Raw genomic sequence first — 17,897 nt, 5'->3', positions numbered from 1 at the left:
ACACACTTAACCAGTTTTATTTAGGTTCTTTTGTTCTTGTTTTCCTGCAGGTACCTTTTTGAACGTACACCGGATTGTCCAGGAGTCACCGCAACTGCCCCATACTTGCTGGAAGTAGGAAAAGAGAGCATCATCTTCGAACGTTCAAGTGAGTGTTCCACGATGCTAGAGCCCTCAAAGGAATAAACAAAACCAAGCAGTAACTTGTCAGGATGGGTGTGGTATTCATGGTACTGCACTCCATGATGGCCGATGAGATTAGGAGTCCGTTGTCTCGCGGGAGCTTGAATTCCCACCAAAGATTGCTTAGTGCTCACACAATTGCCGTGCCCACAAACAACCCCTCCAACAGTGCAACCACAGCCACCCTTTTAGCATCCCAAGGAGGGCTACCATTAGAAACCTGTTATGGGATGGGTATGTTTTTATGAAGCCCAAATCATGTTTGCTGGACATTGGGATAGGGGAATTTCTTTTGAATAGGCTGAAACCAGCTGATTGATGCTGGTGCGGACAAGAGTACCGGCAAAGGCAAGGACCCTGGTGGTGACTACAGCTTGGGTGCTGGTGGAGGCATGAGTCCTGACAGTCGTAGTGACTTAACTTTACTGTTTCAGCCATCCCTGGGGCCAAGTTAATTCCGTACCTCTTTCAGCTACCTTTTGGAGTCCTTTCATGCCATATCCAGCCAACAGACCAGTTTGGCACTTACAATGGCTGTGGAGGCTGTGCCTATTCTTGGTTGTTACTTGATTGGTTACGATCCTGTTACCCGGTTTACATCATCCCACCTATCCATCACACTTCCAACAGGCTCACCCGTCGCTAGAGACTACCCAAGCCACTCTGAAAGTGGCAGTTTCAAGCTCTTGCTAAGGCTGTGAAAGAGGTCACCAAAGTGTCTGCCCTTGTTTTGAAACTTATTTCAGATAATTTGACGCCTAAATAACTGCCATATTACAGAACCAAGTGACTATGGATTTTGTCGTGGCTACCAAGGACGGAGTCTGTAACATTGTGGGGTCAGACTGTTGATTGATAGATTCAATATAGGGTAGAACCTTTGGTCCTGGTTAAAGATGCCTTTCAATGGAGTACGCATAAATATAATTGAAATAATATAGGTTGCCTTTTTCATCTTTTCCTTCTTTATTTACATATACGAGTTTGTATGTTTGCCATTCATCACCTCATCAATAATAAAGGTTCATCCCCTTCCTGCCTTTTTACTTTTCTCGAAGGCAGTGCTGATATAGAGAGCAATTTTGAATATAGGATATAAAACTGCACTAACAAAGATGGACTGAACAATGTAGTTTGCAGCCTAATGTCTATATAATTGCTTTTGAGGGAGATTGAAAAATTGCACCAAATTAGCCTTAGGTTTACCGTGATAACACCAATTTGCTTTCCCATGTTAACTATTGTTGTAATGGCCATGTTATTTGCATATTTAGCCTCACTCTCATGCTTGGCAGCTCTAAGTGAGAATATACTAATCAATATGGCGTCTAGAAGTCTGTATTTGCTGTAAGTTTCCTGAAGGTCACTGGCATCTTTCTCATGAGAATGCTGTATGCCTACAATAATCTAACTTTTGGTTTCTGTCATGTGTGTTCTGTTGGTGCATGCATGCAAATCTAAAAAAAAACTTCATATATATGGTGGGAAATTTAGAATTACATGCTTACTGCAGTGGGGGGATCTTTGTCGCTTTCGTCTTGTGACTTAGCAGATTGTTCATTTATGCTTAATAAATGTGTTCATTCTTCAAGTAGATGTGAGAGCTGATTTTACTTGGACAAGCACACTGTCACCAAAAGGTGTCCTGGTGTTAACTAACACATTTCAAAAGAGAACATTTACTGCTTCTACAAGTTTTAAATGGTTTCCTGAAGTTCATGAAATTTACAAAGCCTCTCTGTTCCAGGGGCAGTGATTCCTAGGCTTTTGATGCCTTCAACAGCAAATGATTAGCCCCCCAGATCAGAAGTGTAAGAAATTGGGTTTCTGGTTGGTGGGATGGGTGAGACCCTTCTCAAGCCACAACCATAATTCTTCTAAGGGTGAAGTCACAAGTAAACCTAAAGTTAACATGTGCTCAGCCCTCATGTAACTAGGAACAGAGCAGTCAGGCTTAACTCAGAGGCAATGTGTAAAGTATTACTGCAACACTTCAAACAGCAACACAGTAGAAACACACCACAAAAGGATCCCACATCAGCTTAGAAATATAGAGTGATTTTTATTAAATAAAACAAGACCAAAACGACAAACATCCAATTAGTAGAACTGGACATATGCAGGTTTAAAGATTTCATTGAAAATTGCACCAAAAACCACAAAGCCCAACTGTGGATATCTTTTTGCGCCGGAAAGGGACAAAGTCATACGTTCAGGCCAACTGTGATGCAGCGCTGGTCAGCTACAGGGACCCAGTTAGGTTTGCTGGACAAAGTAACTTTGAACCCATTTGCTGAGCGTTGCAAGTTTCCGCACCAAGAATGTGTTGTGCAGCTGAGGCGATGTGTCAGTTCCGCGGTGCTGTGGAGGTGTGATGTGAGGTCCTGCATCACCATCATCAAAGATCCTGTTGATGAGGGCTTGTGATGCGAAGTCTGGCTTCAAGGATGTGTTGCGCAGTAAAGGCTCTGCGTCGGTTCTGAAGAGCTGTGAGGTGAGAATCTGAATCATTGTTGATGCTGCAAGGTCCAGTGATGTTAAAGCTTCGCATAGGTGGCAGTTCTGATGCAGCGACGGGGTCAATGCAGAGTCCTTCACGCCAGGAGAACCCTTGCAGCAGAGGTGCTGCACCAGTTCTGCTCAGGGTTGTGCTGTGAAGCAGATGAGAAGCGTCAGTTTTGCTGGTTCCACAGATGGGCTAGCAGAACACTTTCAGGCCCACTTCAAAGGGTCCAGCACTGGGGTGGCACCACTTGGGATGATAGACTCCCAGATGGCAGAGTCCAGGTGCTAGGTTCAAGACTGTTGGAACCTTCTGTCCGTGAGGCTATAGTGAGGAGGCCAGCCAACTAGGAGTCACTCTGGGAGTACTGGTTTCAACATATGTGGGCCCAGTCCTTCTCACACAGGTAAGAGGGCAGCAGGTCAGAACAGCAATGCAGCAGTCCAGTAGAATGGCAGTCCTTTCAGCATCACAGCAGTCCTTCTTCCTGGCACAGTACCCACAGTTCCAAAGTGTAGTGAAGAGTTGGTGTCTTAAGCCCAATATTTATAGCTGGTGCCCTCCCTCTGGAAGGTGGGAGAAGCTTCTAGACCTTTCTCTTTGATGCTTCCAGGCATATTGCCTTCCGTGCCCTGGCTCCAAACAAACTACAGCCATGCAGCCATTTGTGTCAAAGCAGGGCACAGCCTATTCAAGTATTCAAGTGTAAGTAGGGCTATGCCCAGATCCGCCATCTCATCCTGCCAGTGATGGCCCATACAGGCACACCTAAGCTCTGTATTGTGTATGGTTGTTTATGTCAACATCTGGACAGTGCACGCTCTACGGGCCACATAATGCAAAAAGCCAATCCTTATGTAATGTAATAATTCATGCATTGTGTGTTGATGCAATATGTTAACCTTTTGCATTGCAGATATTTATCCTGAAATGTCTTTAATACTGTTTGCAAAGTATTGCTCATTTTCAAGGCTTTGCTGCAGGGCTGCAGGACTGCAGGGTGTGGTCCTTATTCTGAGCCCTTCTAGAATCCCTTCCTGCAGTCAGACTGGGTGTGCCACGTGGGCAGGGCTTGGGTCTATTTAAGGGACCCAGCCCAGCTCCACATGCTCACTATTCAGAGGTCCCAGTGCAGAGCAGCAGCATTTTCCTGAGCTCTTGTGCCAAAGGCCTACCTAGGCTTTTCCAGGCCCTGTCTTCATTATCCTGGTGGTCTTCCAGCAGGGCTGTAAGACGGAGGTAGGGTTAGGCCTCCGACTCCGTTATCAGGCATATTTGAGTTTTGAGTCTTTTGGGTTGATCGCATGCACAATTGTAATCTTGGCATTTGGGCTTTGATGTTCGAATTGGCAGCAGTGTGCACAATTCATTCCTGGCATTTAACCCTTGCAGTTCAGATCGGCAGAACGAGCGATCGTAATCTTGGCATTTAAACTTTGATGTTCGAATCACCAGCAGTGTGCGCGATTTATTTCTGGCATTTAACCTTTGCAGTTCAGATCGGCAGAACGCGCGATCGTAATCTTGGCATTCAAACTTTGATGTTCAAATCGGCAGCAGTGTGCGCGATTCATTCCTGGCATTTAAGTCTTGCAGTTCAAATCGGCAGTGTGCGCGATCATATTTTGGCATTTAAACCTTAATAGTTGAATCGGAAGCAGTATGCATGATTCATTCTTGGCAATTAACACTTGCAGCTCAGATCGGCAGTGTGCGCGATCGAATCTTGGCATTTAAACCTTGATGGTGAAATCAGCAGAAGTGTGCGCAATTCATTCTTGGCATTTAACCCTTGTGTTTCAGATCGGCAGAGTGCGCGATCGTATCTTGACATTTAAATCCTGGTGGTTGAATCAGCAGTAGAGTGCGTGATTCATTCTTGATACTTAACCCTTGTGTTACAGATCGGCAGAGTGCGCAATCATTTCTAGACATTTAAACTCTGATGGTTGAATCAGCAGCAGAGTGCGTGATTCATTTTTGGCATTTATCCCTTGTGTTTCAGATCAACAGAGTGTTATTCAATGTTCAGAGTATTTTGGAAACCTAGATCAAACAGAGTGTTAGTCAATGTTCAGAGTATTATTGAAACCCAGACTCAACAGAGTGTTATTCAATGTTCAGAGTATTCTTGAAACCTAGATTAAACATAGTTTTAGTCAATGTTCAGATTATTATTGAAACACAGATTCAACAGAGTGTTATTTAATGTTCATAGTATTCTTGAAACCCAGATTCAACAGAGTGTTATTCAATGTTCATAGTATTCTTGAAACCCAGATCCAACAGAGTGTTATTCAATGTTCAGAGCATAAAATGTTATTCTAAAAACGCTCATATGAAAGTTTGCATAATCCTTCTTTATTTTCCAGGTACCCAGAGCTAATAAGGTCATGTTATAGAAAGGCTCTTGATCATTCATGTTATCAGTATATAAATATTTGTAACAAAGTTTATGAAAGTCAATGTGAATAATCTTGCTATTGTGTTCTTAACTCTTGCTCCCACAGGTCTCCTTCCCCGCTGTTCCCAACCTAAAACCCCATCCCCCACTTGGCCATTCTTTAACTCTGTACTATAATAGCTAGTAGAGTTTGGAGCTGCCAAGAGGTGGACATATTGGGAACAGGCGCAAACCCCGAGGATCCGGTCTCCCTGACAGTCTAGGAAGAATATACAAAGCCCAACTGTCAGCTACAAACAGAAATCAGTAAACAAGCATAAAAACATTAAAAGCATTTAAAAACATCCAAACAACTGCAAATAATTTAAATAGACAAGCTACACCCAGTCATGTGACCCAAAGACAGGCTACAGGCACTAAGTGGCGAAGGCAGGCAAATGTCAACGTTCTAAAAGTGGCATTTTTAAAATTGTATTTTAAAATCCGATTTTACCATGCTTGAGTATTTTTCATTACAATTCCAAAGACACCAAACATCAACTGGTTACCTAATCCCATTTGGAAATTACAGCTTATTAATTGTAATAAAGAGACTCCAATGTTATTCTATGGGAGAGGTAGGCCTTGTAGTAGTGAAAAACGAATATAAGCGTTTTCACTACCATGACATGTAAAACTTAAAATTACATATCCTACTTTTTAAATACACTGCACCCTTCCCTCAGGGCTTACCCGAGGGGTGACATTTATGTATTAAATAGGAAGCTCTGGGCCTGGCAAAAACATTTATTTTGCTAGGTCAAAATGGCAGTTTAAAACTGCACACACAGGCTGTAATGGCAGGCCTGGGACATGTTTAAAGGGCTATCTAAGTGGGTGGCACAATCACCACTGCAGGCCTGATATTAGAATTTAATTTACAGCCCCGGGCAGATGTAGTGCCACTTTACTAGGGTCTTACATGTAAATTAAACAAGCATATTGGGTATAAGCCAATTCTACCTTGTTCTAAGGAGCAAGCAGAAGCATTTTAGCACTGATTAGCAGTGGCAAAGTGTGCTGAGTGCTAAGGCCAGCAAAAACAAATTCAGAAAAAAGTGGAGGATAAAGGCAAAACGTTTGGGGATGACCCTGCAGAGAGGGTCGGGTTCTCAGGGTGGTGGGGGACAAAATGAGGAGCTGAATTATGAAGACCCTCAAAACAAAAACACAGGATTTTGAAAAGGATATTCTTCTGAATTGGAACCCAGTGGGAGAGTCTGTAAATCCATACAAATAGGTTTATGCCATAGGAGTTTTAAGGGAAGCTGAGCTGCTGCATTCTGTACCAACTGGAGATGCTGAATTGAATCAGCTGGGAGTCCCAGAAACATAGCATTTGGGTAATCTAGCCAAGAGACCACCACTGCTTCCATGATAGGGTAGTGTTTTTCCAGTAGAAAAGGCAGAATGTAATGTAAATCTTAGATGACAAAGGCAAGAAAAGGTGACTTTGGACATGTGTGTCGCATGACAGCTCCTTATCAAACATGACCTCAAGATTTTTCACATTCTTAAGAGGTGAGGGACATTGGCCTAAAGAGTCAGGCTACCAACTGAGGACCAGTTATCAGGTAAATTGCCTAGCACCGTTACCTTGGGTTTGTCAAAGTTCAGTTCAACTAATTCCCGGACATTCAGGCTTTCAGCGCACGTGCCCCAGCTGGAAAACTGGTATGGCCTCACTCCTGCTGTCGTCCAGAATCACAATTACATGAATACCATCTGAATAGCAGATGCAAATGATGTTATACTCGTTGATCATCCCTGCAAGGGTTGCCACAGACAGACTTTGGGTCTAATAAACTCAGCTGGCTGATAATTAACTACTTTCACCATCAGAAGGGAACTAGAGCTGTAAAGAGTGAAGCATCTCACAAAGGATTCTTCAAGAGAGGAACAAGTAAGGCACAAGTGATCAAGGCGGAAGTGAGAGGTTTACTAACGTACTGACTAGCGGAGCAACGATGGACCTTCTAAGGTGGAAAATGAGGGCTGGGAAAGGATAATTTGGTGAGTGTGACTTACTCATACTAACCGTCTTAGCTGTCTCATTTGAGGAAACAGGCCTTAACTTGGTCAACCTGAGTGAGATCTAAAATCAAGTCTCAAGACAAAGATGCTTTGGGGTGGGAGGGCTGGGCTGAAATTTTGACAGATAGCCAACATGCTATCTCTGAAAATGGAGAGTTTCAGAGAGCAAGAGCCGAAGAGACAGACTGCAGGGTACTTGCTGGAGTGGTTAATTAACAGTTTTGGACATTGCATGAGAGACTTTGCTGCTGTTGAGCAGGAGGATGCACAGAACTCCGACCATGCGCATTTAACCTCCGTTTTGTAGTTCATAAGAGCAGCTTTATGTTCCATTTTGCTTGGAGTGGTAGTTGCTACACTAGCTACTATTGAGCATCGTTTGGCTGCCTACTTGCCAGAGGTATAACAAGGAGCAGATGGCCTCTTCCAGCGAGACTTGACACCTCGCAAAGGAGCAATTGCTTCCAACACAGTTGAAATTCTGGAACTGAAGCTAGTGCCCCCCATTTCCACCCCGCACCCCAACTGAAAGGAAGAACGTCTATCATATCACCGAGATGCACAGCATTTACTTCAGTAGATAACACCTGGCCATTGAAGTGGCGGAGTGAATATTGGGCTGACTCGACATTCAAGGAGAACAATACGAGTGAGTGGTTGGACTAGCCGACTGACAGCTTCAGAAGATTGTTGCAAAATCACTGCAGATAAATATTGAATCTAATAAGGGGCCAGCTGCATGCGCAGTCTCAGGAACAATCTGTTTAAGGCCGAGCGAGGCACAGGCTCCAAGTAAACTAATGGGGGCGAAGGAAGTCAGTAGAAGCAACTAAATATTAAAATGATTTTCGGTGAATTCAGTAGAAAAGATGAAACTTATACGAAGGGTTGTATTATGTGCACTTTGAAGTGAAAAAAAAAGTCCAAATCATTGTCACCCCAATTTTGATGCCTGTGTAATAGTAAGCGGAGCAAACTGAGATTATTCCAGAATATAGTACATAAAGATCTTGCACGAAATCAGCAGGGTGGTGCAGTGAATCTCACCCGGTGTGTGACACCAGATAAAAACTAAACCTACCTAGGGGCATAATTATGGGATTAGCAGTGCAGTGCAGTGCAGTGCAGTGCAGCAAGTAACTCTGCTGTGCTGCACTGCATCACTGAGAAAGGGCAGGAATGCACTGTATTTAAGGCATAGCGTACATCCCTGACTTCCTCACTTGCTCTGGAGCACAATGCGCTGCCTAGCGCCAATGCAGGCACTGATGCACCATATTGCCAGGGTGCCTGTGTTAGATGCTTGTTTTTGTGCAGGAAGGAATCCCTTCCTGCACAAAAGCAATCCTTAGAGGCATATTCCTCTATCTATGTGTGCTGCAGAATACAGCACACACCGAAAGAGGAAGTCACGAGGAGAAATAAAGATATTTCTCCTTGTTATGCCTCGCCTGAGGAGGTGTATCTTTTTGGTGCATTCTCAGGTTTACCAAGTTTGGCAACTTTGGAAATGTGTCAAAATGATGGGAGGTGCGTGGGAACACCCATGCAACGCCCACAGAACGCTTCCCTTGCACAGAATAATGTAACATAGTGTCGCGGTTCTCAACGGTCTTACCCTCGCAGCGGAGAGGCGTAGGGGAACGGTCCTTGTTCCGACGGGTTCTGCTCTGGCCGAGGTAGGGGCGACCCCTTCCGGTAGCCACGGTGCTGTTTGGTATGAGCAAACCACTACAGTCCGTGCCCTCCAGAAGGAGTCCCAGAGGAAAAACCCCAGTAGGGTAAAAAACCTCCACAGGAACTCCCTGAAACGAAAAGGAGGACACCAGGGTATTAGGACCGCAGTTCAGGAAGGCAGGAAAACAAAGCAAATCAGGAACAGACAGGATTCGCAGAAGGATATCAAATAGGAGCGTGACTATCACCAAGGAGTGTTGCAACGCAATGAACAGGCAGTTGGAATCCCCTTAAATACCCCTGGACAGGAAACAGGAAACAGGAAGTAGAACACCGCCATCTTGGATTGGGGAAAAGAAAACAGTAATGAATTAGGTATATGTGTTAGACAATGCATGCTGGGTAGAGAGGAAGTGGTAAGCATGCTGGGAAGAGAAAAAAGGCAAGTATAAAGAACCCCCAGTGTAAGGGTTCGGTTTGTCCTAGGAACATCGGTAAGTGGTGGTGGGCAGGTGAATACATGCAAGAGAAATAAATGTTAAGCGCATAATGCGCTGTGTGCGGCCATGCCTGAAACCCCCTCGGGGTTTCAGGCTCTGCCGCGTCTGCCTTTAAGGCAGAACTTGAAAAAGGGGGAGCGGCGAGCGCCGTGACCCCCAGACCGGCTCCCTGGAGCCTTTATGGCCCTCGCCGGAGCCGCGGCGACCCCCGCGACCTGGGTGTCTGCCTCGGCGTCTACCGCGGCCCGGGCGTCGGCCGCTGCAAAATTAACGTGCCGCGCCGCGGCAACCTGAGCGCTGCGGTGTAACACATAGCGAATTGCACTGCGTTGCATTACTCCAGATGTTTGAAGCCACTCAAACTGACGCAAACTGGCTTTGCGGGGCTTCAAAAATCTGACTTGGAGGTTTGCGTCACACATGTACCACATTGCGTGGTGCAAGCATGACGCAAACATCTAATAAATATTCCCCTTTGTGTCTTGACACTGGCGATCACAGGCTCAAAGGAACAGACCCAACTGCGCGGTCTTCCTCACTGCAATTGTGCACCAAGCAGCATCAGCAGAAGATTAGAATCCCGCACAATGCGGAAGAATCACCAATAATCTCCCTGTGGCAGTGCTGTGGTATTGGTGCTACCAGGTACTCCCCGAGTCAGTATCTTTAGTTTTTATCTTGTTTCACACACTGGATGAGTTTCACCACCCTGCTTATTCACTGATAGTTATGTAGTTGTGCTCTCTTCGAGGATGTCCCATTATCTTCCTGTCCTGATGAGGCCCTATAAGCAGCAACAAGGGTCGAGATGTCATTGACACCACATGCACAAACAAACCCAATAAGCCTAATTGCGAAACAGGCTGAGGTCTAGGGACAAAGGATTCAGGGTTGTTTGTTACACACGTTTTTGCTCTTGGCTATTGTCGTTTACTATATTTATGGTTTCGTGGTGATTGGTGATGTATGACACTTGTATAAACTATTATACAATTCATGAATTGGAGTGATAGTTTTTAAAAGTTGTTTGCATTCATTGATCTTAGTAACTGTCGCTTATTGTTTGTAAATGATGATTACTGATGCCAGTGAGAACCATTGTTGCTATGATGTATTGCTTGGGAGTAAGGGTTGCCCTTGTGCGATAGGGTGTAGAAAATTAGAGTGATTAGGATAACAGTGAAGCTTGGAAAAAAATGTAATTGTAAAGTTGGTATAATACTTCCCTAATGTGTCCCAAAGAATACAACCCGTGCCCCAAGGGAAGACATTTCCCGATTTATGTTCAAATAGACTTATTTTGCATCAGCAACGTTGATCGTAGTTAAACATTGTTGACGTATGAAATATAATTACTAATTCGGAATCTGTTTATCAGAGATGCAAAAATAAAAGATAGATTTGATAACATGTATACCTTGCTGATAAACACGTAAAATGTATTTTTTTTTCACATTCACTTCAAGTTACAACTGATAATAAATCAACAGCAAAACATTCTTGTAAGAAACACTCACGTTTTCGCAATTGGTAATAATTAACAAGCTGATCAAACAACCCCAAGTATACAGAACAAAAAAAGGAAATATGATCGTTTTTACAGTCACACGACGTGGCAGGAACAAAAAACAGCCAACATGAAAGGGAAATAACAACCATCCTCACGGAGGACACATTTTTATACCAAACTTTAGTAAATAACAAATGGCAAACATGTCAAGAGAGAGTGAAATGTGCAAACAGATTGTCAGTCTACTTGAATAAGAATAATACAAGACGGCACCTCATCATACATATTTTGTGTGAAAAGTATGCTAAAGGTATCTATGCACTTGGGTCCAGAATCCAAGTATCAACAGATGGGCATTGTTTACTCTCACATCCCCTTAAAGTAACTCCTTTAGCAATCAAAACCGCATTGCAAACAAACGCCATCTCAAAACTATGAAGCAGACTAATATGTTCCTCAAAGCCTATAATGAGGAGTGGAGTCTGGGGGAGTCCTAGACTTGTCTTTTCCGGGAAAATAAGATCCATTTAATAACTTCTTTCAAGAACCAATGTACCCCTACGCACCTCAAAAACTACCTTCAACGTTCCAAGACATGACAAGCGATTGACCCAACCTAAGCCCCCCCTCCATCAGAACCCACCCAGTCAATGTATTTATCTATCATATGGTTTTATATAGACTGAACTAGACCTGAACACAGGGGCAGAGCGCTTTCAAAAACACTAGTTTACAACATTGAGCTTCTACAAGAGGTATAGGGTGGCAGAACATCTATCCCTTTGCACTTTGTGAAGCATTAGCTCTTTGCAAGTTGGCAATTGCATATAGAATATAAATAGTAGGGGAGTCTATATAGAATATAGATGGTTTGTAAGCCCCAGTGTCCATGACAAAGGAGGAATGTACAATGAGAGAGAAAAATTAAGAGGAACATGGTGTTCTCCTAACGGACAAAAATGAAATCCCCGTTGGATTCATACGGTAGAACGATATGGAATGGACAGCTATTCAGAAGAAAAGAAGCAATGAAAGATTAGTTCTTAGATCGTTCTTGAGGAGTTGAAGAGTTAACAGTGTTTGAAATGAGGAACAAATGTCGTTGAAGAATGTGGTAGCGTTGCCTGATAAGGCCTGTTTCTGTTGTTTTCCCTCTTGAAGGCTGGAATTTCAAGTTGCAGGTTGTGAGGTTTCTGTGCTAGATAGGAAGCTTTCCAACCTACTGCTTTATATTTCATGCAGATTTGTTTAAACTGGCACCTAGCTTCAATAGGGAGGCCTCTGAGAGAGACTTTCTTAAGAATTATCTGTTGGTTGATACACTGTCCTTCACCATGGCTTGAACATTTAAGAGTAATACTGCACTCCAGAAATAATCACAGAGCATTATTAAACTCTGCTGACCAACCCTTCCCAGCCCCTGTCCTCATAAGAGATTTATAAACAGCTGATCCAGTGAATGTTGTTCTTGCTGTGACAAGGATCATTAAGGGCCTATGTTCCATTTCCGTAGATTGTATGTTAAAGAGGTTGGATAATGTTAATGTTATAAGTATTGTAACATCCACAGTCAACATGAAGTCTCATTGTGACAATAGAAGAAGAATGCAGCAAAATGTCAGTCTTAACACAGGAACATATTTAGTTTCTCCCTAACTTCTATCTTGGAGACAATAAATGTTAAGGACAGAGGTAGTAGGTTCCAAGCTTTAGAAGCTTGTTATGAAAAAGAGCTGAGTCAAACAGTGGGGAAGGGATGGTCTTAATAGGAGGAGAATAGAGAGATTGTGATGGCTGATGTATATGGGGTCGCTAGGATAATAACTGTAAAATATTTTATGAGCTAAGCATGGGTTCTTAAATTACATTCTAGAACTGAACGTAGCTAGTGAATCTAAGAAAGCAAAGCAGACGTTCTGGAAAATCGAGGGGCTAGTGGAACTAATCTCACATCCTGATTTTGTATACAGTCGAGTTGATGGATCAAAGAACTGTTCCTTCCTACTTAAGAGGGAATTCTAGTGGAGAAGTGAATTCTAGTGGAGAAGTGTGGTTCAATGGTTAGAGCGGCAGACCCTGATGCAGACATCTGGCCCGGGACCAGGGTTCAATTCCCACCTCGGTGGGCTCAATTCCCTTGGACCAGCTAATTCTCGCCTCAGTGCCTAATCTAATTAATGGGTCCCACTCTGTAACTCTGGGCAATAGCTTGCTTAATCTCCACAAAGGCCCTCACAGCACTTGGATGCCTGGCTTCACCCTGGGGCTGTCCAGCAGTGGGTGCCTCACAGGGGAAAAAAAAGCCAGGAGGGGTTCCACAGCGGTATGTGTACAGCGCCTTGAGACCCTAATGGGTGAGTAGTGCGCTATACAAGTTCGAAGTTTACAGTTTTAGTAATCTAATCTAGTTTAGATCCAATTTGGGAAGAAACTGTAGTACCACTCACTGGCATCTATGGCGAGCAAAGCATAAGCTTGCATAGTCTACCCATCTGAAAGTTACAAGCAGTGGTGATCTCCAACTTATTTTCAACCATTTCACAGCAGGGGCGGCGATCAGAAAGGACCCCAGCACATTGATCCCATTCATTTGTTACAGACTTATGTGAAGGATGATTGGATAACATGGACATCAACTCAAGAGGTATGGCATTTCTGATTGCAACAATTGTTTGCTGAAAAATGAAAGGGTTTTGCCAGAAAGATCTTCAGATGAAGTAACCTTGATAGATCCAGGGGTTAATTTCACACTTTTAATGTAGCAACAGTCGCTCATGTATGTAAAAGAAAAGAACATAGAGTCAATGTCAAAAGGTTTTAAAGTACTAGAATCAACCTCTAGCAGCAATAATTTTCAACCCTCCTTAAGAGTCAACTAGGCAGCTGCAAATTTAAATCATTCTAGTAACTGTAAATATTGAGAAACTGCACATCCACATCCTCTAATCAAACTACGTACCCAGTTAAAAAGGTAACTTAGTAGATGACACTTAAATGGTCATAATGCTGCCATTTAATCAGAAAACGGTACCCTCCAACTGAATAGCCACCCAAAACCCAGCAGCGACCAGCTGTGCACACCAGCAAAACATCAAGGTCCTTCTGCAGATATATCTATACACCTAATTTGTTATGCATTCTTTAACACTGTAGCAGGCTACTACGCAATGGTAACCATTATTAAACAATACATTAGCCAGTTCTATCCAACGTGACCAGTAGCCCAAGACCACTTGTCTCTGATGCCCCAAACCAATGGAAGTAATATGGTATACAAATGCTTGCAGTATTGCATAAAATAAAGTTGGCTGAACTCCAGAGCCTGTATACTTTTCTCACGGCCTCCTCAGAGGATGGGCAACACCCAACAAAACATTATAGATGGGTAATACCCCTTACATCTAATCCAGCAAAAACTGGTCTAAGCAAATACAATTGTGTCTGTTCAGTTTGTGCCACTGCAGAATCTGCAAATAACTCATTACACAATAAACATAACCCGTGGCACTATCATATGCAGAACACATTACCAGCCTATATAGTTGAGTAAGGGTTGACTCCTCAACAGCACATTCATATCAAGTTTGTCTAAATGGGTGCAAAGCTTAGTAATTCGCAACATTGCAGATTTGTCTCAAGATCTGAAGAATTGGCAATAATACAAATAAGGGGTGGGACAAAAAATAGTGCCCTACGTTGCAGAGGGCATATGCCCGCTGCCACAAAGGTCTAGCAGTGAGCCACGTTACAGCCTCACTATGTGCAAGGCCCATTCAATCCCTCTACTTGCTGTTGGAAGTCCCAGTGCAGGTCTACCAGTTAAGAGAAATAACTTGGCATCACTACAGTGTTTTTCTTGCTGCCCTGAAATGCTGCAATGAAATATATTTCCATGAAGCCTGAAGTCCTGTCCATTTTGAGGTGGTCATCCGGTAGCACAGGATAAGTTGTATGAAGTGAAACTTTGCCTCAGGTAAAGTGGAAACTATGTCTAACTTTGTAAGACTACATGGGTGTACATTTGTACATTTATATTTATATTCGTACCTCACCCCATATCAACAACACAAATATAACTGAAAAAGGCACACAAGATAATGTCGTTTTGTTAATATTAAACAAGGAGGGAGAATCACTTTGTCATGCACCACATTCTTTTGGAGTGTGCAACACACTGTGATAAGGGACGGACACACACACACACACACACCTACGCCCCACCAAATCGACGTGTTGAGTGCCACAATGTCTGAAATTCAATTAGCTGTATTAAAAAATCCTTGTGATTACAACCCCTGAGTTCTTTCAGCATGTCAACTTCCAAGGCCCAGAAACATTTACGGATCTAATAGGCTGGGAAGAAAAAAATGTTCTCTTGTCAAGAGATATAAAACCAATCTTCTACTAACTGCAGCAGAATAATTTCTGTCCACCCCAACCACAGTTAAAATCCTCAGTCTATTCATTACTGTCTCTTTATAGTATTTTTATTTAATAAAACCTATTAAGACTCCCATACAAATCTCTTTACTTATGCTTTTATCTTTCAACTGATCAATTTTTATATTGCTGACATCCCTTCTTCAGCATTTGTTCATTTAAAAATTCATAGTATATAAGATATGGCTGGGGAGAAAACGTCTATAAAATTTGTTACAGCTGGCAAATGTGTATGAGTCAGTGCTCGCACATGACTAAATGCTTCACAGGAAATAAAATCTGTTTCTGTAGTAAGCAGAACTGTTTAAATGTTATTTATTTTTATGTTTCGAAGAAAATATATTGTGAAGTGCTGCATTGATTTAATAGGCAACAATGTCTGTGTACACGCTGTAGAAGGAAAATTTATGAAACCTTTGCACAACTCCTTTAATTGAATTTTCCAAATCTCCCACCACACACAAATAATCAATATTTTCTGCAGAGAAAACCAGTCAGAATTATTACAGTCTTTCTTTTCTATTTTGTTTTCGTCAGCAGATACAGAGCACCTAGATATTTTGTAATGTCCGAGGAGCCAGTAATTTATACCACTTAAACACAAAATTGATGAACGGCAAGTTAAATCCTGTTTATTTCATCAGACGTCTTTAACACAGAACACCCACATAAGCATCTATGCCCCCTGTAACGTTACGACAACATTTGCAATATGCATGTGGAATGCATAAACCGCTCCAAATATTATGATAACCATTTTCTATTTTATAGAGGTGCGTGGTTAATATCGCTGCATAATGTCAGTAATGCAACTAAAATATAGTGTCAAAATACTTCAAGAACGTTTCTTTAAGTGTGTTAGATGCTCTTGCAATTTACATCACAACAACTCCAATAGCATTGGCTCATTTAACAAGGATAGCAAATCCCCAGGTAATCAACGCAGCTTGGAAGAATTAACAATCTAATGTGCACTCTAGAGTTTGATTTAAAGTGCTTTGACAGAACTGGGGGTTACAAAGGAAAGGGGAGAACAAACCTAGAAGGTGAGTTTTAGTATTTGCCCACTATTTGCACTCCCATAGCCTTTTGGTAATATTGAAGACGCCTCAGATGCTTATGTAATGTGGATCGCGCCGGCGCACATTGTGCACCCGCATGCTCACAATGGAATTTTACATCATTTGCAAATGGGCATGGCCCCATGGAAAAAAGGAAGGACTTTGCCTTTGTGCACATGCTGTGTTACATATGTGGGCACAGAGCCAAGGATGCTATTGGTAGCTGGCACAGATTAAGGGCCTCATTACGTCACAGTGGCAGTCGGATCGCCACCAGTGTGGTGGTCTGACCGCCACATTCCGACCGCTGCTGTAGCACCGTAGTCGGACCACCAGTTTTTGTCTCCACAACGGTCTGGCGGTCCTAATCCTCCAGGGCGGCACTGCTTACAGTAGCACCTCCATGAAAAGGCTGGTGGAGACGGGATGCAGGTTGCCCCATGGGGGCCCATGTGCTTGGCATGGCAGTACGGGGGCCCCCCTGGAAGGACCAGTCTCAAAGTTCACTGTCTGCTTAGCAGACAGTGAACATTGCAACGGGTGCTGGTGCACCCTACCCACTAAAGCATTGCTGCCGGCTCTATTACAAGCCAGAGACAATGCTGTAGACCGTTTCCCCCTGGGGCAGTCGGTAGAAACGGAGTTTCCGCCTGCTGACCCAGTGGGAAACTCGTAATGGCCCTGGCGGGGAGGCAACCACAATGGCGGCAACCTCCCCATCAGAACTTCGGCAGATGGGCTTTTCCATCCGCCAAAGTCATAATGAGGGCCTAATTCCCTTGCAGATGTGCAGTAACATAATACACCCACCTGCAGGGGGATGCCTTCACAATTCAAACAGGTGCATGTCCGCCTCCAGTGAAAGATGGAGCGGTGATTTCACACATCAGCTGTCTTTCACTAATGAGCTGTTCATTCAGAAAGTTGACCTATGAATGCATTCGGTCTTTGATTACCAATGGCTTTGTGGTGTGTAACTCAAACTTTCTGGCTTTTCATTTGCTTCAGGCTATCCAGGTTCAGTTTGTCCCTCATATCGCCTAAACTGTGTTTTCTATATCCTTCCACAAACTCGTTTCCTGTTAACAGGCCTTTAAATCTTATTCTTATCATGTCACATTTCTTATACATTCTAAGACCGAGGTCAGATGTCAGGCGCTGTCTTCCAAGGGCACTTGTTTACTTTTCTTTCTTTGATTTCAAAGTGAGAGGATTTACGTAACAATCTTGCTGGATACTGGAGGTAGGTGAGAGCTTTTTTACTAGCACACAACAATGTTTAAATGAACTGTGTAACTATTTCAGAAGATATAAGAATTATGAATCCACAAATGAAGCACATTTTTTGTTATTTCTGAGGTGTGTTGGAAACAAATACTTTAATATGAGCAAAACTAATCATTAAACTAGGTGATGCAATTTCCACACAATTTAATCTGTGCACAGTACAGTTTTGTTAGTAAAGCTGTTTGTCTGTGCAACTTTAATGGTAATTTCAATTGAAAATGTGTTGTCTCTAATGGCAGGGAGCTACCACACCATCAGT

This window comes from Pleurodeles waltl, chromosome 4_2 (assembly GCF_031143425.1).
Source record: "Pleurodeles waltl isolate 20211129_DDA chromosome 4_2, aPleWal1.hap1.20221129, whole genome shotgun sequence".
Classification (NCBI taxonomy): Eukaryota; Metazoa; Chordata; class Amphibia; order Caudata; family Salamandridae; genus Pleurodeles; species Pleurodeles waltl.
The sequence above is the reverse complement of the archived record's forward strand: the minus strand, read 5'-3'. Positions refer to the sequence as shown.